Raw genomic sequence first — 14,495 nt, 5'->3', positions numbered from 1 at the left:
CCCCTTACTTGCTATTTGGTCAACTAAATTTATGGGGTATTCCCTGAGACTACCCAAGAAAAAAAGCAAGCCTGTCTTACAAATGGGAGGCTAGCAAAGTACAGGAAGCCGCTGCGATTGATAAAAAATATCAAAACTGATTTTTTTTTGTCGCCACAGCGCTTGTGCAGTGATTGCGCAGTGATTAAAAAAAAAAATATTTGTCACTGCGGCGGGGTGGGCGTGGGTGAACGCACGTGTGGGTGACCGATCAGGCCTGATCGGGCAAACACTGAGTTTTGGGTGGAGGGTGAACTAAGGTGACACTAATACTATTTATAGATCTGACTGTGATTAGTTCTGATCACTTACAGATACTATAAAAGTACCAATGCTGATTAGCGATACGCTAATCAGCGAATTAGTGACTGCAGTGCGGAGGGCTGGGCGCTAACCGACGCTAACTACCTACCAAAGGGGCCTAAACTAACCTAAAACCTAACCGTCAATACTGGAGGAAAAAGTTTAATACGGTGACAGTTTACACTGATCACTTTTTTCCCTTTCACTAGTGATTTACAGGGGTGATCAAGGGGTTCATTGGGGTGATGGGGGGTGATCTGGTGCTAAATGTGTAGTGTTTTGTGCACTTACAGTGATCTGTGCTCTTTGCTGGAACCAACCGACGAAAAAGGAACCAGCAGAGAACACAGAAGCCATTTAACACATTATATTTATAAATATAATGTGTTATATGGCTTTTGATTTGATTTTTTAAACGTCACCAGCCTGCCAGCGATGATCATTGGCTGGCAGGCTGGTGACGAACTTATGCTGCGACTTTTCCCGGCCTGCACTGCGCATGTGCGGGCTGGCTTGGCGCGTCACCTCACGTCTCTAGACTTTTTTGACCTAGGCGACTTCTCTTCTCAGTGACAATACCTCCTGCTGCGCTGAAGGTCCTGTCTGACAGGACACTTGAAGCGGGGCAGGCCAAAAGTTCTATCGCAAATTGGGATAGCTCAGGCCACAGGTCAAGCCTGCACACCCAGTAGTCAAGGGGTTCATCGCTCCTCAGAGTGTCGATACCTGCAGTTAAGGCGAGGTAGTCTGCTACCTGTCGGTCGAGTCGTTCTCTAAGGGTGGACCCCGAAGGGCTGTGGCGATGCATAGGACCTAAAAAGCTCTGCATGTCCTCCATCAACAACACGTCTGTAAAGCGTCCTGTCCTTGCCGGCGTGGTCGTGGTAGGAGAAGGATTACTTTCACCTCTTCCCCTGTTAGATTCCCATTGTGCTATGACATCGCCCTTATACGCTGTGTAAAGCATACTTTTTAACTTGTTTTGGAACTGCTGCATCCTTTCCGACTTCTGGTAATTCTGTAACATTTCAGCCACTTTCTGCTTATACCGGGGGTCTAGTAGCGTGGCCACCCAGTACAGGTTGTTCTCCTTCAGCCTTTTTATACGAGGGTCCCTCAACAGACATGACAGCAAGAAAGACCCCATTTGCACAAGGTTGGATGCCGAGCTACTCATGTCCCGTTCCTCGTCCTCACTGATCTCATTGAAGGTCTGTTCTTCCCCCAGCCACGTACAACACCACGGGTCCTAGATAGGTGACAACGAGCACCCTGGGATGCCTTCTGTGGTTGGTCTTCCTCCTCCTCCTCAAAGCCACATTCCTCCTCTGACTCCTCTTCCTCAGACTCCTCTTCCAGCGTTGCCGCAGGTCCAGCAAGCGATGATGATAAGGCTGTTTCTGGTGGTGATGGTGACCACAACTCTTCCTCTTCATGCTCATCTATGGCCTGATCCAGCACTCTTCGCAGGGCACACTCCAGGAAAAAAAACAAATAGCATGAGGTCGCTGATGGTGCCTTCAGTGCGACTGACTAGGTTTGTCACCTCCTCAAAAGGACGCATGAGCCTACAGGCATTGCACATGAGCGTCCAGTAACGTGGCAAAAAAATACCCAGCTCCGCAGAAGCTGTCCTAGCACCCCAGTCATACAAATACTCGTTAACGGCTTTATCTTGTTGGAGCAGGCGTTCGAACATTAGGAGTGTTTAATTCCAACGTGTCGGGCTGTCGCAAATCAAGCGTCTCACTGGCATGTTGTTTCGCCGCTGAATATCGGAAAAGTGCGCCATGGCCGTGTAGAAACGCCTGAAATGGCCATATCACCTTCCTGGCCTGCTTAAGGAGGTCCTGTAAGCCTGGGTACTTATACACAAAGCGTTGTACGATCAGATTCAACACATGTGCCATGCACGGCACATGTCTCAACTTGCCCAAATTCAATGCCGCCAACAGATTTCTTCCGTTGTCACACACCACTTTGCCGATCTCCAGTTGGTGCGGGGTCAGCCACTGATCCACCTGTGTGTTCAGGGCGGACAGGAGTGCTGGTCCGGTGTGACTCTCTGCTTTCAGGCAAGTCAACCCCAAGACGGCGTGACACTGTCGTATCCGGGATGTGGAATAGCCCCTGGGGAGCTTGGGGGGTGCAGTTGATGTGGAGCAAGCAAAATTTTTGAAGGCCTCAGACTCCACCAACTTGTATAGTAAAAGCTGGCAAGCTAATAGTTCCGACAAGCCAGCTGTCAGACGCCGGGCAAGGGGGTGACTGTGTCATTGGCTTCTTACGTTCAAACATTTCCTTGACAGACACCTGACTGTGGGCAGATGAGCAGGTGAGAGGCGGATTGGCGGGTGGTTGAGAGGGGGCAACGAGGACAGCAGTGGTTGACGTGGCTGAAGATGCTGGACCAGGAGGAGGATGGTGGCTTTGAGTTTGTGTGCTGCTGGTACTCATGTGTTGATCCCATAGGCGTTTGTGATGTGAGATCATGTGCCTTCTCAAAGCAGTTGTACCTAGGTGGGTGTTGGACTTCCCACGACTCAGTTTCTTTTGGCACAGATTGCAAATGGCATCACTGTTATCAGAGGCAGACACACAAAAGAAATGCCACACTGCTGAGCTTTGCAATGACGGCATTCTGGTGGTGGCAACAGCATGCGTTGATTGGCATGCTGTCTGGCTGACCCCGGGTTCCGATACATGCTGTTTGACTGTGCTACTAGCTCCTTGCGACGACCTCCCCCTGCTTCCAACTCGTCTCCTACTCCTCTCTGTCTCCCCATCTGAACTGTCCCCCTGTTCTTCTTCTCTTTGAGCGGGCACCCACGTGACATCTACGGACACATCGTCATCAACCGCTTCACTTGTATCTGACAACTCAGCAAAGGAAGCAGCAGCAGGTACAACATCATCATCATCATCACAACGTACGTCCATGTGCGTAATGCTGCCTGGCTGAGACATATCCCTGTTATCTACATCCTCTGGCAATAATAGTTGCACATCACTCATTTCTTCCAACTGATGTGTAAATAACTCCTCTGACAGATCAAGTGAATCGGCTGTGGTGCTAGTGTTGGTGGTGGCGGCCGGTGGGCGAGTGGTAACTTAAGAGGTGCCCAAAGCTGAGCTGGAGGAGGGTGGTGAGTCAAGGTTCCAAGCGGAAGCTGTAGAAGATTGGGTGTCCTGTGTAAGCCAGTCAACTATGTCCTCAGACTTTTTCGAGTTCAGGGTACGTGGCCTCTGAACACTGGGCATTATTCTAGGACCAAAGGAAATCACAGCACCACGACCACAACGGCCCCTGCGGGGTGGCCTGCCTCTGCCTGTCATTTCTTTTTAGAATAGTGGTACTATGCGTGCAAGATACTGTGCCACCTTATATGAGTGGTGGGCACAGTACAGTCAGTGGGCCTCACACTCACTGGCAGGCAACTGCAATTATATTACAGTGGAAATATTAAATGACTTTTTTATCTGCAAGGTACTGTGCCACCCTATATAAATGGTGGGCAGTGGGCACAGTACAGTCAGTGGGCCTGACACTCACTGGCAGGCAACTGCAATTATATTACAGAGGAAAAATGAAATTACTTTTTTATCTGCAATGTACTGTGCCACCCTATATGAGTGGTGGGCAGTGGGCACAGTACAGTCAGTGGGCCTGACACTCACTGGCATGCAACTGCAATTATATTACAGAGGAAAAATTAAATGACTTTTTTATCTGCAAGGTACTGTGCCACCCTATATGAGTGGTGGGCAGTGGGCACAGTACAGTCTATGGGCCTGACACACACTGGCAGGCAACTACAATTATATTACAGAGGAAAAATTGTAATTAGTTTTTTATCTACAGGGTACTGTGCCACCCTATATGAGTGGTGGGCAGTGGGCACAGTACAGTCAGTGGGCCTGACACTCACTGGCAGGCAACTTCAATTATATTACAGAGGACAAATTAAATTACTTTTTTATCTGCACGGTACTGTGCCACCCTATATGAGTGGTGGGCAGTGGGCACAGTACAGTCAGTGGGCCTGACACTCACTGGCAGGCAACTGCAATTATATTACAGAGGAAAAATTAAATGACTTTTTTATCTGCAAGGTACTGTGCCACCCTATATAAGTAGTGGGCACAGTACAGTCAGTGGGCCTGACACTCACTGGCAGGCAACTGCAATTATATTACAGAGGAAAAATTAAATGACTTTTTTATCTGCAAGGTACTGTGCCACCCGATATAAGTGGTGGGCACTGGCAGTGTGCACAGTACAGTCAGTGTGCCTGACACTCACTGGCAGGCAACTGCAATTATATTACAGTGGAAAAATTGAATGACTTTTTTTTTATCTGCAATGTATATGAGTGTTGTGCACACAGTACAGTCTGTGGGCCTGTGGCCTCTCACACACGGGCAGGCAACTGCAATATATATATATATATATATATATATATAAAATAAATAAAAGGAGACTGATGTACCAGCCCTAAAAAGGGCTTTTTGGGGTGCTGTCAGGACGCTGTCCTTACAGCAGATGAGTCTTTGAGTACTGGAGTGGACACAGAACACTGGCCTAGCTAACGCTTTCCCTATTAATTCAGCAGCAACAGCAGCACTCTCCCTGCTCTAACACTGCAGCTTCAGAATGAATCTAAGAGGGCTGCCATCCTTGCTTTTTTTTAGGAGGTGGGAGGGTCTGGGATGGAGGGTATGCTGATTGGCTGAAATGTGTCTGCTGACTGTGAGGTACAGGGTCAAAGTTTGCTCAATGATGACGTATAGGGGTGGACCGAACATCACATATTTTCGCCCGCTGCGGCGAACGCGAACAAGCGATGTTCACCGGCGAATAGTTCGGGACATTTCTACATATAACTGCAGAAGTGAATTGAGAATATATTTTTCTTTTTGTACTAAAATAGGCCACTAAACGCTTTCATCACAAATAATTGCAACAATGAAGTGCGTATATATTTTTCTTTCTGTACTGAAATAGGCATCTAAACGCTTTCGCCACAAATAACTGCAACAGTGAAGTGCATATATATTTTTCTTTGTGTACTGAAATAGGCCACTAAACGCTTTCAACACATATAACTGTAGAAGTCAACTGAGAATATATTTTTCTTTCTGTACTGAAATAGGCAACTAAACGCTTTCGCCACAAATAACTGCAACAGTGAAGTGCGTATATATTCTTCTTTCTGTACTGAAATAGGCCACTAAACGTTTTCTCCACAAACAACTGCAACAGTGATGTGCGTATATATTTTTCTTTCTATACTGAAATAGGCCACTAAAGGCTTTTCAACATAGCACTTGCACCCCAAAAACAAGAACAAATTGCTGGAATGACAGAGCTGTGAAATGGCTATTTGTATCCCCAAATTATCTTTCCCCGCACTTGTAAACCGCTTTTCTCGCACTGTCCCTAGTGCCTTCTGACATCTCTCCCTGCACTAAGATGCTGTGAAATGATTCCAGCCTATCCTTTCCCGGCCCTTGTAAATTACTGTTCTACCACTGTCCCTAGCCCTATCTGACGTGTCTCCCTGCACTATAGGCATTCCGTTATGCATTCCATTATAGAAATGCATCCATAACGCAATTCAACTTTAGCCAACAAACGAAGTGTGAACAATTTTTCCAAATTGGGAAATTCTCTCATCCCTAGTATTAATAATAAAAATAAAAGTACGTCTAATTAGCTGTTTGGCGGTGAACGTACATTGTTTTATATAAATTTTTCTGGTGTATTATGAAAAAAAAGTATGTCTAATTAGCCATTCAGTGGTGAATGTACATTGTTTTATAGACATTTTTCTGGTGTATTAATAAGAAAAAATAGTATGTCTAATTAGCCATTCGGCGGTGAATGTACATTGTTTTATACACATTTTTGTAGTGTATTAATAGGGAAAAAAAGTGCCCGGGGTAGAATGCCCGCTTTGCAGGAGCCTACCTACCCAGAAAGTAGCTGTGCAGGGGTTCACGGAGGCAGCGGTAGCAGGCAGTCAGCATGGAGTGTTGTTTTTTTTTTTTGTCAAGTTGCCGGAGGAGGTAAACATGGCCATTTGACGAATCTGTGGGCAGAAGGTAAAGTGTGGTCAGGGTGCCAATTTTGGCACCACAGCCCTGCATCAACACATGCAGCGTCACCATAAAGTGGCCTGGGAGAACCATGGTGCTAATGTAGTGCTCTAGCCTGCCGCAGCAACTGTTGCATCACCCTTTTCGGCAAGTCAAGGCTCCACCACCTCAGCTAAAGGAAGCTGTCCGTCCTCTCCATCATCTACTGGTCCTGATGCTCCTGCTCCTTGTCCTCCTACTCCTTGTCACTTATTTCATCAGCAATCGATCACCAAAGAGATTGCCAAGAGACAACAGTATGCGTGCAGAAGCTGAACTTGTTCCTGGCCAAGTTCCTTTGCAAATGGTGGACTCTGCACCTTTAAGAGAACTGATGACTTGTGCCAAACTGAGGTGGAGAGTCCCAAGCCGTCATTTCCTTGCGAAAAAGGCAGTACCAGCCCTGCACACCTATGTTGAACAGAAAGTGGGCCAGTCCTTGGGCATGTCGGTGTCCGCCAAAGTGCATGGCAGCAGTGATGTGTGGAGCTGTATCTACGGTAAAGGAAAATATATGTCCTTTATGGCCACTGGGTAAATGTGGTTTCTGTCTTGCTACACCAGCAACTTGGTTAGATGACTCAGATACCACCTCCATGTTCTCACGCTGTTGGTCCTGCGACAATGTCTGCCTCCTCAACCTCCACCTTGTCCTCAGCCTTCACTGCAGGGACAATTCACAGTGCTCCTCCAGCATACCACATGTGCAGGGCACGGCGGTGCCACGCTGTTCTTAACCTAGTTTTCCTGAGTCACACAGGGGAGGAACTGCTCAGTGTCCTTCATCAAGAAATAGAATCCTGGCTTTCTCCTCAACAACTCAAAATTGGAAGCATGGTCACCGACAAAGGGAAGAAGCTGTCGGCGCTATGTCAAGGAGGTCTGAGCCGTGCGTCCTGCATGGTGCACATGTTCAATCTGATTTTAAAGAGGTTTCTGAAGTATTCCACCCATCTGCAAGACATCCTGAAAATGGCCAGGGAACTGTTCATGCACTTCAGCCACTCTTACACTGCAAAGCACACCCTCCTTGAGCTGCAAAAGCAGAATGGTGTTCCCCAACAATGGCTGATATGCGACATTTCCACCCGTTGGAACTCCATCCTGTTGTGCATTTTCATACGTATACAATATTATCTAATGACATTATGATCGAAATGTATGCTCATCTCATTGCCTTTAAGAAAAAAAAAACAGCCTGAACCAAAGTTCTATTATGTGGCTGAGGAAGCCAAGATGAGTTCATGGCAAGTTCAATTTATAAAAAAATAATTGTGAACATAAACGGACATTGTGTTTAAAAGTTATTGCTAAAGATATGGGACCATCTGTAAGGAGTAATTCAACTCCTTAAAACATATATGTCTGGAGGGAACAAGGTTATTTGATAAGGTTTCATGTCCTTGAGGCACACCTGCTATATGAAGTTCAATTTATATATTCATAATTATATTATATATATCTCTGCATGGTATATTTAGTTTACAACACATGTTAATCAATAATTCATATAATGTATTATCTATGTGTAACAATGTATCGATTTATATATATATATATGTTATACCATGTATTCATCATTAAGAAAGTATTGTAGAAGGTATAGAAACAAGTAAGTTTATGGTAATTGGATTTTCTGAGAAGAGAAAATGTTATTTCAAAACAATAGTTATTCATGGATGTAGATAAGTGAAATGTACAAGTTCCGATGCCAAGCATCAAAGCCGCTATATAAAATTTTCATCAAGTCAAACTATATTTCAAAAAGATAGGAAAAGACAGTCAACTCCAACAAGTCCAGGATATAGGTAATTAAAAGTGTCAGGGAAAGACCTTCCTCAATGATTTGTATAGAAAGGTCAACAAGGTCCTGAAAACATATTATTAGATATTTAATTTTAATGCTTAAAAGTTGTGATGTTCATTTACAATACCGCAGTGCCATCTGGAGGCAGATGGACAATATTATTTCATTATTTGTTCTTGACCATATTAGGAGTTATATGACATCATGGTATTATTAGCATGCAAGTACACCCACCTTACCTGATTGGGAATCCCTAATCTAAAAGGGGTGATTCTTAGATAAGGGGGGGAATAATTACTCGTGTGCGGGGTAGCAAAAAAGGAGGAGAACTAGAGAAAGAGGAAAAAGATCCATATGTCCATTGATCCATTCATTCAAAAAGAAAAACTTTACCAGAAGAAACTTGGATTATACTTTTTGGATTACTAGGAAAGTTCTTCAGAACTGGTCCCATCTGAACTCTGTCTGCCTTTGACCCGGTAACGTATATCTTGTTTACTACTCATGATATTAATAAGATATTTCTCTCGGTATATAGCCAAGAGTTCCCATACTGTGGGAATATATAGTCTTAGGTGCCTCCATAATGCTGATTATTCTCTTAGCAAAGATGCATATTGTTAATAGAAGATCTGACATTATTTGAAAAGAGGACTAAACCCTTGGAGAGTTATTTTTCCTTAGTCTGATTGCCGAGCTGAATATGTTATCATATTAATATCATATATTTTTGATTGGTCACAGGAAAACAGAGTTAAGGGATAACAGTTATTTTCCTGTAAATCCGTGTTTTATTGTTATAGCCTGTTTGATAACAGAAGATCCTAAGTTTCTCTTGGTACATGAGTCCGTTTGTTAAAAGTATGACACTGGTTGTCATAAATCACCAAGTTATACTGTGCTGATCAGATAGGGGTGTGTCAACACCACCGTGTGGTACATTTTGGGTGTTACTTTGTAACTTTATCATTTGTTTTGCAGTTGTATTGTTTTATATTCTTGGTTTTTATAATAAACGATTATATATTTTTGCACATACAACTGACCCTTTGTTTCACTGCTTGCACGAATCAAATTAAGATACTTGATAAAAAGAACTTATAGGCGTTTTTTATGTCCGCCTGAAGGATAATATAATTTTTATATTTTTTTTTATCCTCTCTTCTATATGAAGATTCTTTCATATAGAAGATATATGACAATCCTCCATATGTTGGACCGACTGTATGAACAGAGAAAGGCCATAAACGATTTCTTGATGATACAGGCGGACAGAGGTACTCCCCATTCTAACTTGGATGTTAGCCAGTGGCATCTCATGCGGGACACTTGCCGTTTGCTTGGGCCTTTTGAGGAGGCCACTTTATTTGTCAGTTGCCAGCACTTAGGGATGAACAACGTCATTCCACTGCTTAATATCCTTGAACCGATGCTGCTAAATTTGTCTGGCCAGGGGACAGGAGATGTGGCGACTACATCTCACGGCTACATGAGCCCTGTGGGGGCTGAACTAGAGGAGGAGCTGAAGGACATTCGAACACAAGTAATGCATAGAAAAATGAGTGGTTTTTCTACACACGTGACAGGAGAGGAGGAGCAGGAGCAGCCGGGGGATCTACAGGGCAATGAGAAAGATGAGGCAAAAACACTGTGGCAGTATGCAGTGGAGATGGAGGCAGGAAGTCCCTCCAAGTCACTTGCGCAAATGGCCCAATACAGGTTCAGTTGCTTGCGTAGTGACAGCCGAATTGTCACCATTCGGCAGAGGGATGACTACTGGCTTTCAACCATGTTAGACCCTCGCTACCAGTCCAAAATGGGGGTCTTTTTTTCATGCACTGAGAGGGAGGACAAACTAAACTACTACCGAGACATCCTATGTAGTCAGTTGGCTGCTGCCTATGTGTGACATCGCCCATCCTCACGCAGGTCTGACTGGGGGAGCCCTCTGCGCTCACATTCCACTGCCATGGCTGCTGGGGTAGGGTGGGGTGGCAGGAGCAATACCAGCTTCATCAGCAGCAACTTAAGTCTAGAGTCGCTGATGAGCAGTTTTCTTCACCCTCCTAGTGAAAAAACTACTTACCAGCATCAGCAGGTAGACATGGACCAAAACCTGAACCAACAGGTTGTGGCATACTCGGACTGCACCCTTCCACCCCACATTGAAGAGCCTCTGGACTACTGGGCAGCCTACCTTGATTTGTGGCTGCAACTGTCCGAGTTTGCCCTGGACAAGATTTCCTGCCTGGCCAGTAGTGTGGCATCAGAGTGGGTGTTTAGTGTGGAGGGGACATAGTTACCTGTAACAGGGCGCTGAAGGCGCACTCAGTCTCCCATCAGCCGCAGACCTGCTGCTTAGCTTCGAGAGCGAGGATCTGTGTTCGGCCTCGTTCCCAGGGCAGCTTTTGCTAGCTTGGAGGCTCCCTGCTCCTAGCTCTGCCTTGAGCGCCGAGCTGATCACTCGGTGGTCGACTTGTCTGTCTGTCGGTCATGTGACAATCTCCCGGATTTTGACCTCGGCTCGCTCTCGGATCTGTCTCTGTCTCCTCCCTCGTACTGACATGACCTCCTGGACTGACCCTGGCTAGTTGACCCGCCTCGCCCTTCAGTTTTTGGTGGTACCTTGCTTGTTCCACCTCTCTGTCCGCTCGAGTGCTACCTCTCATTGGCTGTCCGCTTCCCTGCTGTCTCTATCTCTCTGCTTGCACTTACTCAGGTCAGGGACTGTCGCCCAGTTGCGCCCCGTCACCTAGGGCAGGTGGTGCAAGTAGGCAGGGACAGGGGACCGGGTGGCAGCTCAGGGGGTGCACCTTCGCTCTATCTTTATACCCGTGATGCTACCCCAGGACAGAATCACAGGCCTTAATTTAGCATGGACCCTCTACGGAGCCTTACCGAACATGTGCAGGGTCTTGCTCAAATAGTACAGGAACTTGGGGAGAGACTACAGGTTCAGGAGACCGTCTGAACTCCCCCCCCCATTCTTGCTACCGCCACTGTTCAGGTGAAACCACACATTAAATTACCCAATCGGTTTTCGGGTGACTGCCAAAGTTTTTTTGGCTTTCAAGGAAAGCTGCAAACTTTATTTTTGACTACGTCCTCACTCCTCTGGTCTTGATCCACAGAGGGTTGGTATTATCATCTCCCTGCTTCAAGGGGACCCCCAGGAATGGGCCATTTCTTTGCCTCCGGATTCCCCTTGTCTTAGCTCTGTGGACCTCTTTTTCCAGGCATTAGGGGTTCTTTATGATGAACCAGATCGAGCCTCTGTGGCAGAATCCATATCTTAAGGCCCTCACTCAGGGGAATCGTCCCGTGGAGAATTATTGTACGCAGTTCCGCAAGTGGTGCGTTCCCTCGGGTTGGAACGAACCAGCGCTCAAATGTCAATTTAGACTGAGAAGTTAAAAGACATGTTGGTTTGTTATCCCTGTCCTGACTCTTTAGAGGAGACCATGACGCTAGCCATCAGACTAGATAGATGGATCAGAGAGAGACAGCGAAAGCATTTGTTTTCTCCTCATTCCCTCCTTCAACCTGAGGTTTCCCCCATTGAACCCAAGATGGAGGCCCACTCGGACGAGCCCATGCAACTTGGGATGACGCGAAGAGAGCTACGCCGTCGTCGGGGCTCTTGTTTTTATTGTGGGGATCCTGACCACTGGATCTGTCAGTGTCCTAAAGCTCCGCCTTCTGGAAAGTCATCCAAGTCTAAAGGATCCAAGGACAAGGTACTCCCGGAAGTGGTAAGAAGTAAATTATTGTTGCCGGTTTCTTTTGCCTTTGAAGTCTTAAAGGGGTCAGGAAATGCCTTTGTGGATTCAGGGTCAGCTTTCAATTTTATTGATTGCAAATTTGTTGAACAAATGGGAATTCCTATACTAGAATTGTCCACCCCGATCCAGGTTGTCGCCATCGATTCTACCCCCCTGCTAGGGGGCACGGTAAATCTCCGTACTCCGGAGGTTATCTTGTCTGTGGGGGTCTGCCAATCAGAGAAATGCTCTTTCTTTGTTTTAGAGAATCTTCCTGTTCAGGTAGTCCTTAGTATGCTCTGGCTTCAGCAACACAAATCCGGTCATTAACTGGAGTTTGGACGAGTTAGAGAGATGGGGGCCTAACTGTAATTCTTGCTTAACCGTAGTTCAAGCTGGGGTTTCATCAGATATTATTCCTCATTTTATTTCTGATTATTCAGATGTTTTTTCCACCACTGAGACAGATACTCTCCCTCCCCATTCGGTCTTTGCAATGCCCCAGCTGTGTTTCAGAATTTCATGAATGACATTTTTAGAGAATTCATCGGCAAAGTTATGATTGTTTATCTCGATGATATTCTTGTCTTTTTACCTGACTGGAATTCTCATGTGTCTCACATCAGATTGGTTCTTAAAATCCTCAGGGAGAATCATCTGTCCGTTAAATTGGAGAAATGTGTGTTTGGAGTTCAAGAGATTCCTTATCTCGTCTATATTCTTACTCCTCATTCATTTAAAATGGATCCCAGTAAGGTTCAGGCTATCCAAGACTGGGTAAGACCATCCTCCTTTAAGACACTTCAACGCTTTTTCGGATTCGCACATTTTTACAGTAAATTCATAAAGAATTTTTCTGTTATTGCCAAGCCACTTACTGACTTAACTAAAAAAATGTTCAGATCTGGTTAACTGGTCGTTGGAGCCCATCGGGCATTTGATACCCTTAAAAATTGTTTTCAGATGTCTCCAGTCTTGGTTCAGCCCGATACCGAGGAACCTTTTGTGGTGGAGGTTGATGCCTCAGAGGATGGTGTGGGGGCCATCCTTTCTCAGGGGTCTTCTAACCTCACTAATTTAAGGCCATGCGCCTTCTTCTCTCGTAAGTTCTCTCCTTCGGAGAGAAATTACAATGTTGGAAACCGCGAATTACTGGCCAGAAAATGAGCATTTGAGGAATGGAGGTATTTTTTAGAAGAGGCTAGACACCGTATTACTGTCCTCACCGATCATAAGAACTTAGTGTTTCTTGAGGTGGCCAAACGCCTTAATCCTAGACAAGCCAGATGGGCCCTGTTTCTTTCAGACCAGGAAGTAAAAATATTAAGGCAGATGCCTTGTCCCAGAGTTTTAATCATCTTTTTGGCAGCAGTTTCTGCGGATCTTTCCTCTGAGATTCAACAGGCTCAGCAACTTGCTCCTCCACAAACACCGGCAGATAAATTATTTGTTCCTGAGTGCTTTCGTTTTCAATTATTGGGTGAATGTCATGACTCCGTGCTCTCTGGTCATCCAGGTATTGCTGCCACTAAGGAATTGCTGCTGAGGTCTTTCTGGTGGCCCACTTTGTCTAAGGATGTATGGTCTTATATTTTGGCTTGCAATGTTTGTGCCAGGTCTAAGACCCCGAGAACACATCCTGCTGGTGAACTACAACCACGAGCCATTCCCTGCAAGCCATGGTCTCACATTTCCATGGATTTTATTTCTGATCTGCCCCCTTCTGAGGGGAAATCAGTGGTGTGGGTAGTGTTTGACCGTTTTAGCAAGATGGTGCACTTTGTTCCTTTAAGTAAGCTCCCTGATGCGAAGACTTTAGCATCCTTGTTCATTGAACATGTGGTACATCTGCATGGGGTCCCTGAGAATATTGTCTCTGATAGAGGCGTTCAGTTTGTTTCTGGTTTCTGGAGGGCTTTTTGTCAAAGATGCAACATCTCTTTATCCTTTTCGTCTGCTTTCCATCCACAGACAAATGGGCAGACGGAACGGTTAAATCAGGCAGTAGAGCTTTTTCTAAGGTGCTATGTATCACCTAATGAACTCTTATGGGTGAGATACCTCCCGTTGGCAGAATTTGCTATTAACAATCAAGTTAATTCTTCCACGGGGGTGTCTACTTTTTTTTGTAACAGTGGTTTGCTTATGTCTGTGAAGGTTCTCATTTATCCAGGTCATGGTATATATGGTAGAACGAGTGAAACGTTTTCAAGAAATCTACAGTACGTCCAGTTGCCTTGATTTATTCTTTACAGATACAGTGGTTTGCTTACTCGCTTTTGTTCTAGTCCCTCTGTATCCTCACTCAACCCGCAGGCAGATTCTTTTACCTCTAGACTGTGCACAGTCTGGGCACAGGTTCAAACAAACCTGGAAAAGGCCCAGGAAACCCAGTGTAAACATGCCAATAAAAGACGTTCCAAGGGGGTAAATTTTGTACTCGGCGA

This window comes from Bufo gargarizans, chromosome 9, assembly GCF_014858855.1.
Source record: "Bufo gargarizans isolate SCDJY-AF-19 chromosome 9, ASM1485885v1, whole genome shotgun sequence".
NCBI lineage: Eukaryota > Metazoa > Chordata > Amphibia > Anura > Bufonidae > Bufo > Bufo gargarizans.
The sequence above is the reverse complement of the archived record's forward strand: the minus strand, read 5'-3'. Positions refer to the sequence as shown.